This window comes from Leucoraja erinacea, chromosome 19 (assembly GCF_028641065.1).
Source record: "Leucoraja erinacea ecotype New England chromosome 19, Leri_hhj_1, whole genome shotgun sequence".
In the NCBI taxonomy this organism is placed as follows: Eukaryota; Metazoa; Chordata; class Chondrichthyes; order Rajiformes; family Rajidae; genus Leucoraja; species Leucoraja erinaceus.
The window spans coordinates 33921900-33944870 of record NC_073395.1 but is presented as its reverse complement, the minus strand read 5'-3'; the positions used below and the strand labels follow the sequence as shown (position 1 = coordinate 33944870).

General features: G+C 40.7%; 1 protein-coding gene across 4 annotated transcripts in view; it reads left to right on the top strand.

The window, feature by feature from the left end:
- Positions 1–22971, top strand: part of LOC129706472 (small integral membrane protein 29-like) — a 112767-nt gene that overhangs the window by 11726 nt on the left and 78070 nt on the right. The window contains exon 1 of one of the 4 annotated variants that reach the window (XM_055650799.1): positions 13537–13859. The exons of the other annotated variants lie outside the window; for them this stretch is intronic. The gene's annotated coding sequence lies outside the window, so the exon portion shown is untranslated. Of the gene's footprint in view, positions 1–13536; positions 13860–22971 lie in introns of those variants that run through there. 4 annotated transcript variants of the gene reach the window in all.

Genomic DNA, 22971 nt, shown 5'->3' with positions numbered 1-22971 from the left:
AACTAACCTATTCATGTGACCTTGCAGATAGCTGCAAGAGTATTTAGATCTTACACAGGAGTGGGGTGCATAGGCTGTCCAAGATAACAGGCAAGTGTAGGCAGGAGGGAGAGATGCTGATGAAACTGGACAGTGTGTGAGTGTCTGTACTTTGGGGGAACCTGTAATGATAGCTAATCCTCGTGTTTCATCACGTGAACTGAAGGAAATGTAAATCAAGTCTTTTGTTGTGGTGATCTTCCTAATGTAGCAGTGACACTAAACTTTGTGGTTTACATTAGTGGTAGCAAACTGGAGTGATTCCAAGGCTAGCAAGCTAAGAGTGACCTCGATCAGCTGTGAAGAACTCCCTAGTATGTGTGTGATACCGTATTCAAGGCTATGGGAAATGTTATATTGAAGTGGATATTGCCCGAATGGAGCATGTCTGTATGGCTGCTTGGAGAAGTTGAGATATGAACATGCCTGGCTGTAAATCCTGGGTGATATACCCTTCCATGCCTACTCCAACATGATTCCGGATGCATGTTGTGCCTCTGATCCCAATAGTTCATCCCTATTCCATCCTGAAGAGAAGTGTTAAATGTAGACAAAGTTAAAAACACAAAGTGCTGGAGGAATTCAGTGGGTCAGTTAGATGAAGTTTGCTTGGTAGTCATTGAAAATTATAATGAAGGCTCAGTCTTAAGTGAAAAGTATTAAAACGCTTAGATGGGCATTTTGGTCGGCAAGGATAAGCTGGACCTGTTTCCATGCTGTATGACTTTATTTATTTATTTGTTTTTTTGTTTATTTTATTAGAAGTTAATACAGCACAAAACAGTACAGTGGAACCTAATTTTAGGTGCCAACTATGTAATATCGTAATCCATTCTATGTACAACCTCTGGTTTTATGTTATAAGAAGGAAGTAAGCAGGACAAGAAAAAGAAAACAATAGAAAGAGGAAAAAGTGGAAAAATAGATGGTAGAGAGTAGAAAAACGTGAAGTGTGTATATAAAAAATAAAAAAGGAAGAGAGAAAGTGGAAAGTAGAAATAGAAGAGAAGGCCCCTTAAAAGAGAATTTTTCAAATTTGTATTCGGAGATGTAGATCTATCCGCGTCATGAACTGAAATCAGCAATCTTTACGGTACCGCTGCATCACATGATTCCAAAATTTCGATGAAAGGAGACCAACTCCTTAAGAATTGGTCATATTTATCTATTAGTCGGAGTCTCATTTCTTCAAGGCGTGCTATGTCCATCATATTCCTAATCCACATTTTAACAGTTGGTGTGGTTGTATTTTTCCAAAATTTAAGTATCAATTTCTTTCCAATTATTAACCCATAATTAAAAAAAAATTTTGATCTTTATTTAAATTGGTATCTTCTCCTATTATTCCAAATATAATCCATTCCGTTTTGGGTTCTATTCTTGACTTGAAAAGCTTTGTAAATATATCAAATATATCACTCCAAAATGTATTCAACTTTGTACATCCTACAAATGAATGTGTTATATTAGCGTTTTGAAACAAACATTTATCGCATCTGGGAGAGACGTTTGGATAAAATTTATTCAACCTCGTTTTTGAATAATATAGTCTATGTAATAATTTGAATTGAATTAAATTATGTCTTGCATTAATAGAACAGTTATGTGTATTCATCAAATACTTTTCCCATCTATCCTTCGAGATCTTTATCATTAGCTCATGTTCCCAATCTTCCCTTAATGCTTCTGTTGAGGGTGATTCTCTATTTAATATATTATTATAAAAGTATGATATTAATTTTTGTGAATCAGCCTTAATATTCATTGCTTCTTCTAAAGGATCTAAAAATATAGTTTGAAATCTATGTGTATATTTCTTCATAAAGTCACATACCTGTATATATTTAAAATATTGATTATCCTTCAATTTAAATTTTAATTTTAATTGTTGAAATGATAACAGTTTGCCCACTTCATACATATCCCCTACTTTCCTAATCCCCAGTCTATCCCATTGTTGATATGTGTTGTCGATGAGAGAAGGTTTGAATGCGGGGTTGTTCAATAGTGGGGTTAGTACTGATAAATTATTTAATTTCAAGGATACTTGTATTTGTTTACAAATTCTTATTATATTGTGAATAATTGGGTTCTTCTTATATATTATACTATTCAATTTTATCGGTGAGAGCAGGATCGTTCCTATATCGTGCGGATAGCACTCCTCTTTCTCCATTCTTATCCACTCCAACTGCTGAGTGGAACTATCCAGCCAGTACATTATGTTCTTAATATGCACTGCCCAGTAGTAATATATAAAGTTAGGTAATGATAAACCCCCAACTTCTTTAGATTTGCACAAATGCTTTCGTTGAATTCTATGTGTTCTGTAGTCCCATATAAAATTAGTGATAGTGGAATCTAGTTTTTTGAAAAAATATTTTGGAATATATATTGGGATCGCTTGAAACAAATATATTAATTGTGGTAAGAAAGTCATTTTTATAGCGTTAATTCTACCTATCAATGAGAGCGGAAGCGTTTTCCAAAATTTAATCGTATCATTCAGTTTATTTAACAGTGGTATAAAATTGGCACTAAATAATGATTTGTGTCTTCTCATAATTTGAATACCCAGATACTTGAATTTTTCTGTTGCAATTTTGAAGGGGAATTTTAGTAAGTGTCTCGAATCCTGTGGTTTTAAAGACATAATTTCGCTTTTATTCCAATTTATTCTATATCCTGAAAAAGAGCCGAATTCCTCAATTATGCTGTATGACTTTAAACATGCAGAATAGGCAGTAAGGTTGAAGCCTGTTGTCTCATCATTATCGTTGAAAACATTAGCGACGCAGTGGTGCTGGTTTACGACGGGAACAGTGACAGGCGCACCACACATCTCTGTCCTCCAGTTCCTGCGGACTTCCGCCGCTAGAAGTATAGGATTTTGGTGTTTGTGTTTTATCATCATTCCTTACAATGCTATGTACGACAGTGATCACAACTTCTACTGAAGTGTGGATGGCATTTAGAATTACACTGCCCTCCATAATGTTTGGGACAAAGACCCATCATTTATTTATTTGCCTGTGTACACAATTTGAGATTTGCAATTAAAAAAAAATCACATTAAGGTTAAAGTGCACATTGTCAGATTATATTAAAGGGTATTTTTATACATTTTGGTTTCACCATGTAGAAATTACAGCTGTGTTTATACATAGTCCCCCCATTTCAGGGCACCATAATGTTTGGGACACATGGCTTCACAGGCGTTTAATTGCTCAGGTGTGATTAATTGCTTCCTTAATGCAGGTATAAGAGAGCTCTCAGCACCTAGTCTTTCCTACAGTCCTTCCATCACCTTTGGAAAATTGTATTGCTGTTTATCAACATGAGGACCAAAGTTGTGCCAATGAAAGTCAAATAAGCCATTATGAGACTGAGAAACAAGAATAAAACTGTTAGAGACATCAGCCAAACCTTAGGCTTACCAAAAGCAACTGTTTGGAACATCATTAAGAAAGAGAGCACTGGTGAGCTTACTAATCGCAAAAGGCCAAGGAAGACCTCCACAGAGATGACAGAAGAATTATCTCTATAATAAAGAAAAACCCCCAAACACCTGTCCGACAGATCAGAAACACTCTTCAGGAGTTAGGTGTGGATTTGTCAATGACCACTGTCTGCAGAAGACTTCATGACCAAAAATACAGAGGCTACACTGTAAGATACAAACCACTGGTTAGCTGTAAAAATAGGATGGCCGGGTTACAGTTTGCCAAGAAGTACTTAAAAGAGCAACCACAGTTCTGGTAAAAGGTCTTGTGGACAGATGAGACAAAGATTAACTTATATCAGAGTGATGGCAAGAGCAACGTCTGGAGGATAGAAGGAACTGCCCAAGATCCAAAGCATACCACCTCATCTGTGAAACACGGTGGTGGGGGGTGTTATGGCCTGGGCATGTATGGCTGCTGAAGGTACTGACTCACTTATCTTCATACCTCTCCCCTCCCTGATGGACATCTACACCTCCCGCTGCCTTAGCAGGGCAAAGAAGATCATCAAAGACAGCTCCCATCCTGCGTTTGGACTGTTCGACCTGCTGCCCTCTGGAAGGCGCTATAGGTGCATCAAATCCAGGACAAACAGACTCAGGAATAGTTGCTTTCCGAGAATTATATCTACTATAAATTCAAATTCACACATGCACTGACTACACCGCCCAACACGGACTTCCATCTGTATATATGTATATATGTATGTAGCGCCGCAGAATTTGTGCACCTATTCCCCCCCCCCCCATCTCCCTTCTGTTTTTTGTTTTTTCTGTTTCTTGTTTTTTGTGCTAAATTGTATGTATGCACTGAGTACGAGCAGCTTTCAGTTTCACTGTACATGTATAGTGACAATAAATGGCATATCTATTGATGATACAACTGCTGATGGTAGTAGCATAATGAATTCTGAAGTGTATAGACACATCTTATCTGCTCAAGTTCAAACAAATACCTCAAAATTCATTGGCCGGCGGTTCATTCTACAGCAAGACAATGATTCCAAACATACTGCTAAAGCAACAAAGGAGTTTTTCAAAGCTAATAAAAGGTCAATTCTTGAGTGGCCGTCAATCACCTGATCTGAACCTAATTGAGAATGCCTTTTATATGCTGAAGAGAAAACTGAAGACGAGCATAAGCTAAAGATGGCCTGGCAGAGCATCATCAGAGAAGTCACCCAGCAACCGGTGATGTCCATGAAGTGCAGGATATGCAATAAAATATTAAACATGACTACTTTCATTTACATGACATTGCTGTGTCCCAAACATTATGGTGCCCTGAAATGGGCCCTGAAACGTATAAACACTGCTGTAATTTCTACATGGTGAAACCAAAATGTATAAAAATGGCTTTTATTAAAATCTGACAATCTGCACTTTAACCACATGATTTTTAGCATTACAAATCTCAAATTGTGGAGAACAGAGGAAAATAAATAAATAAATGGTGGGTCTTTGTCCCAAACATTATGAAGGGCACTGTATTACTGTACATCAAAGAGAAAAATGTCATGCATTTTCTCATCTCCATTGAAACCAATCCAAAGTACTGATTAACCAGTCTTAACATTGTTCTTCCAGCAAAATGGACCCATTGTGTTGTGTAAGTAAATTAACATCATTCCGTTTCTAACTTAAAGTTCAGTGATTTGCATGAGGAAAACAAACAACGCTGCTCAAAGCCAGCTGGATGTTGTGTTCTGTTGTCAGATACACTTGTTAATGGACAGAATATGATGAAAGACGCAAAAAGCTGCAGTAACTCAGCTGGAGTAAGACAGCATCTCTGGAGAAAAGGAATAGGTGACGAATAGAGACCCATCTTTAGACTGAGAGTCAGGGGAAAGGGAAACGAGAGATATAAATGGTGATTATAGAGTGATATAGAACAAATGAATGAAAGATATGCAAAATGATAATGATGATGAGGGAAACAGGTCATTGTTAGCTGTGGTACACAAAATTGCTGGAGAAACTCAGTGGGTGCAGCAGCATCTATGGAGCGAAGGAAATAGGCGACGTTTCGGGCCGAAACCCTTCTTCAGACTGGAGGGCTGTGGGCTAGGTGAGAACGAGTACAGACAATGAGACTCAACAAGATGACTGAAGCTGGTAGGACTGGGGTGGGGGAGGGATGGAACGAGAGGGGACGCAAGGGTTACTTAAAGTTAGAGAAATCAATTATCATACTACTGGGTTGTAAGCTGCCCAAGCGAAATATGTGATGCTGTTTCTCCAATTTGCATTTGGCCTCACCCTGACAATGGAGGAGGCCTAGGACAGAAAGGACAGTGTGGAAATGGGAAGGAGAATTAAAGTGTTTGGCAACAGGGAGATCACTTGTATCCAGAAACTGAATACTCTACCAGAAGATATACCATTTTACAATTTTCTAAATTAATTTGTAAAATTTACTGAACTGATGATAAGTTTGTGTGTTTGTAATTTATTTTCCTATTTATTGAATAGAAATAAACTGAATATGGTATATTTTGTAGCATGAGTTGTACGCTATGCTAAGTTAAAACAAAATTTACTGATAGATGACCTTAATATAAATGTTATCTGTATGGATTGTCACACCCTCATGATTATTTCAATATTCCATGAGTACGATGATTACCTTATCAATTATTTCAGTTTTTACCTGAATTATATTTATACCACAACTTTATTTTTGTTAAATAATTTAAATGGCAATTAAAAAATAGTGCTTACTGTGTCCTTCTTTCTGAGTTTGAATTTATGCTTATTTGGAAAAAGGGGAAGTACAACGGGATCTGGGGGTCCTTGTTCATCAGTCTATGAAAGTAAGCATGCAGGTACAGCAGGCAGTGAAGAAAGCGAATGGCATGTTGGCCTTTATAACAAGAGGAGTCGAGCATAGGAGCAAAGAGGTCCTTCTGCAGTTGGTCAGGGCCCTCGTGAAACCACACTTGGAGTATTGTGTGCAGTTCTGGTCCCCTAGTTTGTGGAAGAACATTCTTGCTATTGAGGGAGTGCAGCGTAGGTTTACAAGGTTAATTCCCGGGATGGCGGGACTGTCATATGCTGAGAGAATGGAACACCTGGGCTTGTACACCCTGGAGTTTAGAAGGATGAGAGGATATCTTATTGAAACATATAAGATTGTTAAGGGTTTGGACACGCTAGAGGCAGGAAACATGTTCCTGATGTTGGGGTAGTCCAGAACCAGGGGCCGCAGTTTAAGAATAAGGGATAAGCCATTTAGAACGGAGACGAGGAAACACTTTTTCTCACAGAGAGTTGTGAGTCTGTGGAATTCTCTGCCTCAGAGGGCGGTGGAGGCAGGTTCTCTGGATACTTTCAAGAGCTAGATAGGGCTCTTAAAAATAGCGGAGTCAGGGGATATGGGGAGAAGGCAGGAATGGGGTACTGATTGGGGATGATCAGCCATGATCGCATTGAATGGCGGTGCTGGCTCGAAGGGCCGAATGGCCTACTCCTGCACCTATTGTCTATTGTCTAAACAGATTCTTCAATTTAGTTGGCTTCTTAATATGCTTAGTTGTTGAATGTCAGAGCTCTGCTTAGACCAATAGCTGTTAATGTTAGAAACTGTGAAATTCATATCACACAGATCGATAGGTTTCTGTGATCAGATTTATTGGGTTGGCAGAGATTGTTGTTGTTTAGCGACTGACCTCAAAACTGTCACTGTTTAGGGAGAATGCGCTTCCCAATGGAAACATATATTAAAATAATTGATAAAAAAGACACAAAGTGCTGGAGTAACTCAGCAGGTCAGACAGCATCACTGGAGAACATGAATAGGTGCCGTTTTGGGTCAGAACTCTTCCTTATATGTTTTATTGTGAATCAACATCTGCAATTCCTTGTTTCTCTCTTAAAATAATTGATATTGAAGTATATTAATTCAGCTATTTGACTTTGGAGGTTTTTTGGATCCTATCTGCTTTATTAAATCAGCTATAATTCTTTGAATAGTAAATCTGCTTATTTCCCTTTTACACTCTGTCTTAAGGGCCTGTCCCACTTTCACGACCTAATTCACAACCTTTTTTACTCGTGAACATTTTTCATCAGGCTAGAAAAACGCCCCGACCTACTTGGTGCCATGAGTACCTACTAGCATCACGACCTACTGACCTACCTACGACCTACCTACGACCTCCTACAACCTCCTACGACCTTGTGACGACCATGCTGCGAGTATGAGTCAAGGGCAAACTCGGCAGAGGTCGTGAATTAGGTCGTGAAAGTGGGACAGGCCCTTTAATAACCTAGCCTTATGTCTTCAAGTCTATATATTCAGTTTTCCCCAACTACTTTACATTACATTATAAGAACTTAATAACTAGCGATAGTATCAGTTTAAATCCAGTCCAGAACAAAGAAAAACAGCGGTTGTCCCTTTCCCTTTGAGATAAGGTTGTTCTTCAGTCTTTTGCAATAAATTGGAGAATGGAAGGATCAGAAAGGAGATCAGAAACTGCAGACAAGAGGTTAAAAATTACACAAACTGTCAGGACAAGGAAATTTAACTGAAAAAACATCTGGACAGTTACATGCACTGGGCCACTGGGAGGGATATACATGGGAGGGATATACATGGGAGGGGTATACATGGGAGGGATATACATGGGAGGGATATACATGGGAGGGATATACATGGGAGGGATATGGGCCAAACGCAGGTGAATGAAACTATCTTAGATGGGATATCTTGGTCTCGTGGACAGGTTTGGCCAAAAGGGCCTGTGTCTGTGCTGATTGATTCTATGATTCAAATGAAAAGTTGCAAGAACCTGTATTTGTATTACTTATTTCTGGAGTCAATTTATAAATTATAAGATTTCCAGCATTCACAGGCCATGAAAATATTGGCTCTGATCTAAATTAAAAAAATGTCCGGCTACTGCCTCATGAAACCAGTCTGATTTTTAATATTTGGTTCTCTACCCCATTTGTTTTTTGAAGACTTTTATCTAATAATTGAAACATAGCTCCTTGTGTTCTGGTTAACCACTGGTATATTTGCTGTGTATCAATTGATGCAGAAGCCTTGACCAAATACCTAAAGGTCACTTTTAAGAATCATAGTTCAGTCCTATCATGAATGGAAATGTTTTGGTTTATTTTAAAGCCAAAATCCCAATTGCATATGTCAGTGTCAATTAGAGGAATATTTTGATCCGAAACATCACCTATTCTTTCGCTCTATCCTTCGCTGCCTCACCCGCTGAGTTCCTCCAGCATTATATATAATATAACCTTATCAGGGGTTTGCATCAAGTGCCTAGACTGGGGTTTAACATTTATTTAATGTTGCTACTCATTAGAAAAAGTGTTTATGGTTTTGATGGTCCACTAGGTAAATAAACCTCATGAAAAAGCAAATAAGCCCCTGGAATGTTCATATTCCTCTTGAAAGCCAGTTGAATAGCAATTATATTCTGTTTGTTTTTCTTTCTTTATTTTTCTTTTTGGAGCATATAATCTATTCTTAGATTCATGGTAGTCATAAAACCCCTGAGGACTTCCAAAATACCATGTCAAACCTTGAATACATAGAGGGGCCGATGTTTGCATCTACCGCCGCTTTATGGTAGATAAGTGTAAATAAACCAGGTTATCATTCTAATTCCTCTCTTTCTCCAAACCTCTCTTTCTCCAATGGTAGTCCACATTGAACATCTAGTCAATAGACAATAGACAATAGACAATAGGTGCAGGAGTAGGCCATTCGGCCCTTCGAGCCAGCACGCCATTCAATGTGATCATGGCTGATCATCCCCAACCGGTACCCCGTTCCTGCCTTCTCCCCAAATCCCCTGACTCCGCTATTTTTAAGAGCCCTATCTTGAAAGATTCCAGAGAACCTGCCTCCACTGCCCCCTGAGGCAGAGAATTCCACATCTACTGGCCCATTTGCCTGCTGTTTTATGAAGAAGAGATTTATTCCTAAACAGGCATGATCTTTGAAGAGTCCATACTAACACTTATTCTGTTTGCAAAAGTGGGTGATGCATCCTCTTTTGAAATTAGTCATAGAATCATACAGCATGGAAACAGGCCCCATGGTCAAACACATCCACCGACTCAGATACTAAGATGGTCTAATTTGCCTGTGTTTGGCCCCATATCTTTCTAAATCATTCATATCCAGGTACCTGGTCTAGTGTTTGTTATAGAACATCAACTATCTCATTTAGCAGCTTGTTCCATTTACCCAACACTCTCTGAGTGAAAAAGCTGCCCCTCAGATTCTTAATAAATCTTTATCCTCTCATCTTAACCCTATGTTCTCTGGACCTTGATTCCTATACATTGGGTTTCTGCATTCACCTTATCTATTCCCCTTAGGGTTTTATAAACTTCTATAAGATCCCTCCTTGAGTGGCAAAGATAAGTCCTAGCCTGCTCAGCCTTTCCCTACAGCTCAGGCCCTCATGTCCTGGCAGCACCCTTGTAAATCTATGCATTCTCTCCAGCTTAAATACATCCTTTCTATTGCAGTATAACCAAAACTCAACCTAATACTCCAAATGCAGCCTCACCAACATCTTGTACAACTGTAACAAAACATCTGAACTTACATATTCAATACCCTGACTGACGTAGGCCAGCAGACTGATTGAAAACCTCTTTACCACCCTATCTACACCTAAATCTGAAAGTTTACTTTCAGAGAACTATCTACCTGTATTCCTGGATGCCTCTGCTCCACAAAGCAAGTGTAAATCCACAGCACTCCCAAGACTCCTGCTATTCACTGTGAAGATCCTGCCCTGGTTTGACTTCCCAAAATGCAACTCTTTGCAGCTATCTGCATTAAAATTCTTTAGCCATTCCTCAGCCCACTAGTCCAGGATATGAAGTTGCTGCAGTAATTTTTGATATCCATCTTCACTGTCTACAATATCATCCACATTAGTGTCATCTGCAAACTTACTAATCATGCCTTGATTGATTTCTAATTTGTGAATTGTTTGAATTTTGAAACCAAATGAAAAGCCTTAAGTTGTTACTTGGCAGGCAGTGATAGTAGCAATGTAAATATTCTGATTGTCAGTTGCTGCTAAAGCATTAGCTGTGGACTGGTTGCAGGGGATGCATTTCCATCTTTGAATTATTTTAAAAGCAAATAAGGTGAATTTTGCAAGTCTAAACTGTTGCATATTGTTTTGGATGGTAGATTGTTGACATTCTATCTTTCGAGATCTAGGCTAGTTTTGTGCATGCTTGCCCTGCTTTAGATATATGAACATAAGCAGGATGTGCTGGAGGCACAGGTCAGGCAGTATCTACAGAGAAAAAATAGAACTAACATTTCAGGTCAATGATTCATCAGAAATGGAAAAATATATAAATGAATCAAGTTTGAAGTTGCAGAGCAAAGGAGTTGGTGAAGAGAAACATTTCCAGCATTTAGTTATTGCTCACTCTTCCCAGTTCTGACATTCCAGATTTCATTTATTTCATCCTATTTACACTTCCAATAGATCTACCTTTACAAACATTTTTAGCTGGCACATTCACCACTTACAAAATTCAATCACCTGGTCTCTTCGTTAGTGCAGGCTATCCCTTTTGTTCAGTTATCTCTTCCTGCACATCTCCAAAGCTTATTTCATGTCTAAATTTTCTTTGGTCTGATGAAAGTCAAAGATTTAAAACATTCACCCTGCGTCACAGACTACCGATGCTGCCCAATTGTTGTGTATTTCCAGCATTTAAAAAATAATAATTCAGCATCAACACTATTTTACTTTTGGAATACTATTGTTGACACCACTTTGCTGCTAATTTCATGTTTGAAATTTGCGTCTACAATATCAACCAACTTTTCTTTAGGCGCTTTGTATCATTTTTGACCAGAAGATTATAAACAAGTCCTAATGCCGCCCATTGACATGGTCTAGCTTTGTCTTTATGATACTGATACTGATTTCCACATACCTCTTCAGGTTTCTTTAAATTTGATTTTCTTGAAATGATCTTGGAAACTAAAAGTCTTATACCGAGCTTAAAGTGCTATTTTCCATTCATAATGGGATAATTTGACCAAGAGTGAATGAAGTGCCATTGGAACTGGAAACGATAAAGAGAAATGTGAAAAAAATACATTTGACAATACATTTCTTTGAGATGTATTGATCAATCGATGTCGTGTTTTCACACCTTACACTTCCTTATTTCTGTGTCTCCCTCTCCCCTGACTCTCAGTCTGAAGAAGGGTCTCAAGCAAAAACATCATCCATTCCTTCTGTCCAGAGATGCTGCCTAAGTTACTCCAGCATTTTGGGTCTATCAATCAATTGCTTAAGTTGCTGACACATGTAGTGAGTGCATTCAGAAGAGATCCTGAGAATGTAAAAAACTCATCTCCACATAGAAGATGTCATTCAGAAAAGAGGACTCCTGGATTTTTGTTTGGTTTAGGTGGTCAGGGGTATCCTGCTCCATGAAGAAGGCAATTGCTGGTAAGAACATTACCCACTTGTCTCTGATGCAAGGATGCAAAGTATAAAATGGTCAACTAGCGGTACCAGCCAGTTGCTGGAATCAGAGAGCTAAGAGGTGGAGTTAGGTATGTTAAATAGAATGCAAAGTAAATGCGTAGAGGAAGTTATTGACAGTATATTAGCAGCCTGATCAATTGAAGAAAATCTGTACACTGATACTTTTGCAAACTGGTCAATCATTGTGCCAGGTGTGCACCGAAAATATGTCAAGCACTTTTCATTGAGGCAAATTATACAGCTCCCATACTGAGACACACTCCAGGTTATTATACTGAGACACACTCCGGGTTATTATACAGGCTCCCATACTGAGACACACTACAGGTTATGATGGAGATAACTCATTGGGTTGTTTGTGAAGATGTATGGACACAATTACCTCTTCTGGTGATGGGCCAGAAAGTATGGATATGAGTATGGGCAAAGATTGGATTGAGACTTTCGAGAATGTTTCAAAGAGTTGCAGCATTAAATATTGAAGGGTTCTTGGACCACTCAAACTGTGGGGTGCACTGACTGCACCCAAGCAGATCACCTGTCTGGTGGGTTGGAAGTGTCAAAATGTCTAATGCTCACAGCTCTAGTAAGACCAGGACTATTGACTACAATGCTAAGATGATAATGGCGAATGAAACATTAATAATTTCTGATGAGATAAAAGAGGCTGCAGATGCTATAACCTGAAATGACAAAAATAGTTCTGGATGGCAGTGCATAGGAGAATAGAGCATGTTGATGGTTTGGGTTGAGACCCTGCAACTCGACTGAGATGAAAAGGTTATATTGCCGGGAGATAGCACCATGGGAGAGATGTGGGATAGACACTATTACATGAATGGTGGAAACAAATAGAAAGGTAAAGGGAATACTGGCATCTGTGCAATTGAAATCTGGAGAATCTATTCAAAGTGGTGTCCATGGCTTGGGTCATAAGATGAGGAAAAACGAACCTGTTTGTTTCCCCTTGCCTTATCGACAAAAGAAGGTTAGAGTCTGGATTAATTCATGCAAAGGTTTCATGCAAAAGGAGTTGCTTGAAAATCCGGTTCTGATGAAACAAGGGCGTTAATGCAATTGCACAATTGCCAGATGATACTGTCAAATGTGAAGTTCTGGAGCAGTCAAAATAAAGAATATAGCTTGTGGACCTTTGAAGAATATATACGTTTGTAGATGACACAAAAGTAAGTGGCATTGTTGATAGTGAAGATGGTTGTCAAAAATTGCAGCAGGATCTAGATTAGTTGGGCAGGTGGGCTGAGGAATGGTTGATGAAATTTAACACAGAGAATTGTGTGGTGTTGCATTTTGGGAAGTCTAAATAACATGGGCAGGACCGACACAGTGAATGGCAGGCTGTGGGGTGTGTTGTGGAGAAGTGGGATCTAGGAGTGCAGATACATGGTTCGACACACAGACCCTGGTGAGTTGTTTCAATCTAGAACATTGTGGAGGCAATAATGCCTTTTTCGGAAGTATACACAGCCTTGGTATTCAGCAGTTTGACGAGAACTTCATAATTTGTTTAGGAGATAGAGCTGGTTTACCAGAGTGGTATGGGCCTGTCCCACTTAGGCGTTTTTTGGGCGACTACTAGCGATTGACGCAAAATTTTCAACATGTTTAAAATTTTTCGGCGACAATATTTTTTCTGTTGTAGGTTGTCGTAGGTTGTCGCCAGGTGTCGTAGGTGAATTCCATTAAAACTAGTCCCTGGCAGTTGCCTGAAGAGTCGCCTAAGTTGGACAGGCCCATCAGGATCACATCTGCACCATTGCTAGAATCCATTGGGAAAATGGAAGGTGAGAAACACACAATGAACCATTTCTATCAGGTCAGATGCTGCTGCAGTGGTGAAAGAGAATGGCATGGCTTTAGTTTAGTTTGGTTTATTGTCACATGTACCAAGGTCCTGTGAAAAAGCTTTTTCTTGTGTGCTATCCAGTCAAAGAAAATACTAGACATGATTACAATTAAGCTGTCCATGGTGTACAGATAAAGGATAAAAGATACAACATTTAGTGCAAGGTAGTCAGATAAAATCCAATTAAAGATCAAGGTTTCAGGTGACGTAGATGGAAAGTCAGGATCACACTCTAGCTGGTAATAGGATGGTTCTGCAGCCTGATAATAACTGGGATGAAACTGTCCCTGAATCTAGCAGTCAAACTTCTGTACCTCTTGCCTGATGGGTGAGGGGAGTAGAGGGAGTGACCGTGGTGAGACTGGTCCCTGACTATGCTGGTGGTCTTGCCGAGGCAACGTGGAGTGCAGATGGAGTCAATGGAAGGGAGCTAGGTTTACATGATCATCTGGGCTATGTCCACAACACTCTGCAATTTCTTGCAGTCTAATAGCCCTGTCCACGGTGCAAGTTCATTCCAAGAGCTCTCCCAAGTTTGCCCTGATTTGAACTTGGAGATTTACGGTAATGGCCACTCGTCGGTACTCGGGGCTCTCGTGGACATTTTTCAACGTGTTGAAAAATCTTCACGAGTCTTCCAGTGCTTACTGCCATTAGTAAGTCTTCATGAGTACCTGCCGTTAGCATTACGAGCCGCTAAGAGACGTCCCCGAGCTCCGATGTACCCGCTACGTTCATTCTCTGTGCTTAGCACGAGTTTCATTTTTTTTAAACTCGGGAGAGCTCTTGGAATTAACTTGCACCGTGGGACAGGGCTATTAGATGGAGCTGTTCCCAAGCCAGGCTGTGATGCATCCCGGTAAAATGCTTTCTATCAGATGTTGGATATAGCAGGTGGACCTGCTCTTGCCACCCACGGTTCGCACTGCCATCCTGGCTGCCTGGATCCCCAGCTTCCAATCCCACCCCTGACTAGTGACCCTTTTTCACCCACTACACGGTCCAGTTGACGCAGCTGTTTGTGGGGCTCACGTTGTAGCCACTGACAGGACACGCTCGGTCACTGTGGGGCTCCCTCCTTTCCCACCTGCTGCTGTTTCTTCCGTTGGCGTTGCTTTGTCTGCTACTTGTTGAACCGCTTCTCCCATCACTCTGTCCACTCAGTCTACCTCCGCTGCCACCACCTTCTCCTCCTGCCACTGTCCATTCGGCCTCTCTCCCACACCCTCCACCACCGCCTTCTCCTCCCCCAGAGTCGCCGACGTACTCCGCCTTGGAAGCGGCAGCTGGTGAGAGGGGAGGGAGCTTCACCATGACCGAGCGCATCTGGTCATTGGCAGAGGCCTGAAGAAAGCACTGCTGGTCATGGGCAACAAGGTGAGCCGCAACAACTGCCGTGTCACTGGGCCGTGCGGTGGGTGAAGAAGGGCTCGATAGTTCAGAACAGCGGCATCGGCGCCTAGTTATAAGGTGAAACGACACAAAGTGCTGGAGTAACTCAGCAGATGGAATCAGTCTGAGGAAGGGTTCCAACATCACCTATCCACGTTCTCCAGAGACGTGGCCTGACCTGCTGAGTTACTCCAGCACTTTGTGTCCTTTTGTGTCTTAACCATCATTTTCAGTTCTCTGTTTCAACTACAGACAATGATAATACTTTACTCGGTTATAATGGACAATACCATCCCCACTCTATGGTCCATCATAATGAAGGTTTACTGTAATGTTCCCAAACCATGCTGTGATGCATTCTGATATAATGCTTTCTACTATGCGTCTGTAGTGGTTGGTGAGGGTTGTGGGGGACATGCCAGACCTCTATGCCCTGTAAGGACATAGTGTGATTGATGTGCTTTCTTACCCATTGCTTCGATGTGGCTGGCGCCAAACTGCTGGTGATATTTATTCCTAAGAACTTGAAGCTTTCGACCATCTTGACTTTGGCGCCATCTATGTGTACCATGGTGTGTGTGCTGCTTCACTTCCGCATGTCGAGCACAATCTCTGTTGGCTTGCTGACATTGAGGGAGAAGTTGTTGTCTTGGCACCAGGTTAGAGGTTAGAGTTTCTCAACCTCCTTCCTGTACTACATCACATCATTTTTTAATATCTGGTATATCATTGTAAATTGAGTTGGATTGGTATTTGGCTGCATAGCCAGGTGTGTACATGGAGTATAGATGGAGGCTGAGAGTGGATCTTTGCTGGGCACCAGTGTTGAGGATAATTGTAGAGTATAATTCATGGAAAAGATCATGGTTTCATTTAGTTGAGAGATACAGCGTGGAAACAGGCCCTTCGGCCCACCAGGTCTGTGCCGACCAGCGATCCCCACATATTAACACTATCGTACACACACTAGGGACAATTTTTCTTTTACATTTACCAAGCCATTTATAATTAGTCTACATACCTGTACGTCTTTGGAGTGTGGGAGGAAACCTAAGATCTCAGAGAAAACCAATGTGGTCAAGGGGAGAACATACAAACTCCGTACAGACAGCACCCATAGTCGGGATTGAACCCGGGTCTCCGGCGCTGCATTCGCTGTGAGGCAGCAACTTTACCGCTGCACCACCGTGCCATAGTGTCTATGAAAAATGTATTCACGGAGATGGACCAGGGCCAGGATAAACTGAATGGCCTTAACAGAGAATTGTATTGCTATGTGAATGTGTTTTATAGAGTTTGAAGGTGTCATGCATGAGTTCCCTGTAGTCATAGGAGAAGGGGAGAACCAAGATGGCTGATTGTTTAGCATTGGAAACTATCAGCGAGAGAAAGATGGATAGTAGACAAAAGGGAAGGTCCAGTGCCCATTGGAAGGCAACATGAAAGTTGTCATGAGGAACTGTATAGGTGAAGACTAGAGGAAGAAAAGCAGTGAGTAAAAACCAAGTTCAAAATTGTTGCTACAGTAAAAGCCCAGTTACCTGACATGATAATGGTGGTCAAATGCATATGACAATTAATTAAGAGATGATCTTGCTAAATGCAGCCCCGACCATCACACAAACCAACCTTCCTCACATTGACTCAATTTATACCTCACGCTGCCTCGGCAAGGCCAGCAGCATAATCAAGGATGAGTCACACCCTGGCCGCTCCCTCTTCTCCCTTCTCCCATCAGGCAAAAGGTATAGAAGTATGAAAATGCACACCTCCAGATTCAGGGACAGTTTCTTCCCAGATGTTATCAGGAGTCATCCTGCTACAATCATAGAGAAGTCCTGAACTATTATCTACCTCATTAGTGATCCTCGGACTATCTTTGATCAGACTTTGCTGGCTTTACCTTGCACTAAACATTATTCCTTTATCATGTATCTATACATTGTAAATTGCTGAATGGTAATCATGTATTGTCTTTCCGCTGACTGGTTAGCACACAACAAAAGCTTTTTAGTGTACCTCGGTGCACGTGACTATAAACTAAACTGAACTTTCATCCCATCTCCATTGGTCTGCCAGCTTTCTTTTCACTGCCATCAGTGCAACATCTCCATCAGTCTCGACACTCCCTGGGCAATGCCCTCCCTCCCTGATTGCTTCCTGTGCAGTGACCCTCTCTCAGCATTGCCTTTTTTGTGCAGGTGATTTTTAGTGCTGCTGTTCCCTTAGCCCAGCTGCTGTCTCTGAATGGTAATTGCTGGAACGTGCGTTAGTTATCAGAGAGTGAGGGAACTGTGCACCATGTAAATGGGCACTTCAGCCCAGCAGCTCCATGGATCAAACACCTATCAGAACGGTTTGTGGTGTACCATGAATTATTGATTTTCCAGAAGCTACTTAAAAAATATGAAAGTACTTATTCCATCATGCACTCAGGCAGTTCATTCTGGATTCCACCCTCACCTGGATGAAAATGTCTTCCTTAGATCTCCTCTTAACTTCTTACTCTCTGCTCTAAATGAATACCCTCTAGTTTAGACACCTCTGCTATGTGGAAGAGCATCTTATCCATGCCTAATTTTGCACGCATCCATCAGCTTCCCCCTCAGCCTCGGCTATTCCAACAAAAATAAACCCTGCCTTTCCAATCACCTCTCATAGGTAAAATGCTCCATCCCAATATATTACCTGAAGAATCTCCTCTGCACCGTTTTCAGTGCAATCACATACTTACATATATGATGACTAGAACTGTACACAGTACATCAGCTGTGGTCTAATTAATGTTTTATGAAGCCACACTATACCCTGCCGTGATCATATTTTCTAAGCCCTGGCTATTGAAGGCAAGTATCCCATATAACAATCCTCCTCAGTATCAGCAGCACAACCAATATTGATGTCATTCGTGAACTTAATAATCAGCCCACCTATGTTCAATCAAAATTGTTAATGTTTAAAACAAACTGTAAACCGTGACAATTGAGGGTTTGGTTTATTAGATTTGTCATACATATTTAGAATCAATATTTAGTTGTAGTTAATGGTGTGTTGTTCATTGTTAAGCTTGGGAATCATAGTGGATGTTTAGAAATGGATATAATATATTGCATTCATCGCATGTATAGTAAATGTAATCATAGTCGCAGTCCATATCATCAATGACACAAGTTGCAGAATTTGTCTTATGTTAAGCCTATTGGAAAAGCCATTTTTTGCGTTTATCATTTTCAGAGCTACATGCTGCAGAATTGTACTTTTGTTAATACTGTGGTGTTTTAGTCGGGTGGCATGGTGGTGCAGCGGCAGAGTTGCTGCCTTACAGAACCAGAGACCTGTGTTAGATCCTGACTATGGGTGCTGTCTGTATGGAGTTTGTACGTTCTCCCCATGACCTGCATAGGTTTTCTCCGGGATCTTCAGTTTCCTCCCACACTCCAAAGACATACAGGTTTGTAAGTTAAATTCCTTGGTATCATTGTAAATTGTCCCCAGTGTGTGTAGGATAGTGTTAATGTGCAGGGATGTCTAGTCGGTGCGGACTCGGTGGGCCGAAGGACCTGTTTCCGCGCTATATCTCTAAACTAAACTAAACTAGACTGGAAAATGATTAGATTTATGCTTAGGTAAATGTACTGGTATTGACGAGTATTGATGGTATTGACATTACTTCATAAGGTTCAGTGCAGTGCATAGATTGAATAATTCATATGTGTGTGTTACTTTAAAAAAAGGTAAGCTATGTATTAGGTGCATGTATATATCTTTTTAAGAACTCTGCGGCATGTGATATGATTTCTAATATATGAATCACTGCCATTAGTCAAGTGTTGTTTGTTTTCAATAAATAATGTTTAGTTATAAGAGCTGTTCTTGTTATCTGCCTCACAAAAAAGGAAAATAGAATCGACCATAATCTCAAATTATAGCAACCAAATAATCAAGTAAGAGAATAGCGAGGATAGCAAATAATTAGATCAAATATGACAGAATTAGGGGACATAAAGAGCGTCCGTAATGGACAACAATATCCTCACATCCTACAACCTTTGACAATGTTTCGCTCTTTCCATTCCATTCAGTAGCCCTGGCCCAAAATGAAATAAGTTTTGAGGAGAAATAAAACATTGACATTACTTCATGTTCAGTGCAGTTTATTCATTTAATATTTTATATGTTAAACAGCAATGAAGAGAGAAAAATAGATAACAGAAGGGAAGACAGTGATGTGAAAAGAAGGGACAGAAAAAAATAAGATTGATATTATTAAATATTTTATGAGCTGTATGGGTTGTTGTGGAGGCCCAAAACCATGATGCTGGAGCCTTCTTTGCCAGGAAACTTTTATTTAGTTGCCTGACTCATGGGTGAAATAATTTGCATCGATTTAGCTTCCATTACCTCACGGTGCTTAGACGTGGCGGTCCAGGTGAGTTCATGCTCGCCGTACCTGGAAGTGTCGTCCCTACTACTTGCTGTGGGAATTCACCTCAGCTATCCTGGCAGCAGTCTACATCCCTCCCAATGCTGATGTCAAGCTTGCTCTCAATGAACTGTAGGCTTGGGACAAACCCTGGTCATTGTAGCCGGATCCTCAAGAGCATACTACTGAAAGACTATCAGCATGTCACTTAGCCCACCAGGGGCCAGAACAACTTCAACCACTGCTGCACATCCATAAAAATGCCTTCCGCACCATGTCCCGACCACATTTCACATAATCTGATCATCTAGCTGTGCCTTGTCACCCTGCCTACAAACAAAAAACTGAAGTGGGAAGATCTGGTGCAGAATGTTGTCCGGTGCTAGTCTGCGGAAACATATGACATCCTACGTGACTGCTTTGAATATGGTGGGCTGGTCCATATTCATAGAATCTGCAGCTAACCATGACTGACTTCACCAGCAGCTGTGTAGTGCAGTGCGTGCCAAAGAAGACAATCCGAGTGTTCCCCAACCGGAAACCATGGACGAACCGTTAGATCCATTCCTAGCTGAAGGCCAAGTCCTCTGCATGCAAGTCACATAGTCCAGAGCTGTACAAGAAAGCTCAAGACAATCTTTTCAAATGTCATGAGGAATGACAAGAGACAACACCGGGCCAATCCTGAGTCCCAGTACAAGCACTCGACACCCGTCAACTGTGGCAGGGCCTGAATTCTATAACTGGCTGTGAAGTGGTCAGGCAGCATCACTAACGATAGTGCGACCCTCTCTGATGAACTTTATGCAGTTTATGCTCGCTCTAAGCAGGCCAACAGGGCAATGACATCTGGCCCCTCAGACTCAAGTGAGCCTTTTCCTAGGGTCACTGTTGCAGAATTTGGCTCGGCTTTCCTGAGGGTGAACTCATGAAAAGCAATAGGTCCGTGTGGAGTTCTTGGCCATGTCCTACATCTACATCAGATTCCAATTCATAGACTACAGCTTTGCTTTCAATTCCATTATCCAAACCAAATTCATCTACAAGTTCATGGAACTGGGTGACCGCTGACCAACAGACCACAATCGGGGAAGATAGATAACAAATCAACCTCTATGATAATGCTCAACACTCACGCTCCGCAAGGATGTGTTCTCAGCCCCCATCTATACTCCTTATACACTCACGGCCGTGCAGCTAAATACCAATCCAACTCAATTTACATTTTGCAGATAATACCACAATAGTGGGCCGGATACCACATAACAATGAGTACAGGAAGGAGATTGAAAACCTCAAAACCTCAGATTTAGGCTGTGGGCTGAGGAGCTTTATTCCAGTGTTTCGTGACCCAAGTCACAGAACTACAAGAAATGTTCACATATTGTGTAAAAAAATTATATAAATCACCCCTGAAACTCGTCATGAACAAGACTTGCACATTTTTATTAAATTAGAGAAAAAACGGAAAAACTTCGGGTATTTTTAGTCCAATCAAAGCACGTTTAACATTGAGTTGTCTGCCAGTTGGCCAATCATGCGCTTTGTTTCAGGCTAGCACACATCATAGCTGAGAGGGCTTCACTGATACCTGTTTTACTGGAGATTCCGATGAAGGTTCTTTGCCGTGGAAACTTGCAGCAGTGTAATTGAATTTAGTGAGAAAAGCATTAAGAAGTCTGAAAAATGTGCAGTTAAGTGGATAGAAGTGGAAGAAAGTCTTGAAAGCAAAGTTAAGGTACAGTGATATATGAGTTACCATGCAGCCATACAATTGAAAGAACACAACACAATTAAAAGAATGATAGAACTTCCCCTACCCTTCCCGGCTCTCCCACAAACCCACTGCCTCTGCCTCGTCCTTTCTTTCCCCCTCCCCCCCCCAACATCAATCTGAAGAAGGGTGTCGACCCGAAACATCGCCTATTCCTTCTCTCCATAGATGCTGCCTCACCCGCTGAGTTTCTCCAGCATTTTTGTCTACCTTAAAATTAAACATTACGTGCATTGCACTGCAGAGGAATTTATTTAGCCTTATATTTTTTGTTTCAATTTAAGTCGTTATAAATTATGCTGATTTTAAAGTTTAACTTAAATAAATGTATCAAGATGGAATAAGGAAGGGTGTTTTAGTTAATCACAAATTAAGGCAATTTAATATGCGTATCAATATTTTTAAAGCTACAAAATGTGGAACTTCAAGTTAACTCATTAGATGTTCAAAGGACTCAAAAGCAAATTACTTCAGATAATGGAAATCTGAAATAAGACACAATGTTGGGAATATGCAGTAGTTTAGACAGCATCTATGGAGAGATAAATGGATAAGGTTTTAGGCTGAATGCCTTACTTTGGGGGGCCTGTGTGTTAAATAGAGCTTGGGTTTGTGAAGAGTTTTGGTTTTCACTACCACTGCCATCACTTTATTTTCAATATTCTTCCCACTCTGCACCAGTGCACATGGGCTCCCTCTTGAGATTGAATTTAAAATGTGACTTAATTCCTAGCATTACTGCTCCTTGACCTGTCACAAGGGAAGTGACTGATAATACTCATGGAATTAACTGAAGTGTCTGGCCTCCTTTTTAATGTTTCTCCATGATGGTATGGATAATATATGTCCCTTATTCCTTCGGAGTCACAATTGTGGACATATTATATGAATCAATTGACAATCAAACACTGGAAAACTAGCTCATTTATGGTATGAATAAAATCAGTGTTCATACTTGTTAAAAAATATCTTTAGGCTGAATTGTGAACCTGTATTTTACTTAGGGTCAACCACAATTAACATTAGCATTTTTACTAATTAGTAACTGACCCTCACCTCCCCCGGACCCCAGAGCAGGGGGGGGGGAGAAGGTAAACGCTCCCCAGGCATTGCCACGTCTCCGCTCACTCCGGGTGTTGGCACTGCTTCACTGACACACACTCTCACACACCCACTGGCACACACAAGGTTTAAAAGGATATGGGCCAAATGCAGATAAATGGGACTGGTTTAGATGGGGCATCTTGATCTGCATGAACAAGTTGGGATGAAGGGCCTGTTTCCATGCTGTAAGACTATGACACATTGTAGAAAGGGTGCAATTGCTCCGGTGAGGATCCAGGGGCGATTTATGAAGATGTTGGCAGGGCTGGAATTTTTTTTTCACTTTGAAGATAGATTTGATAACTGGGATTGTATTCTCTGCAGCAACGGAGGTGAAGAAAACACTTAGTTGAGGTG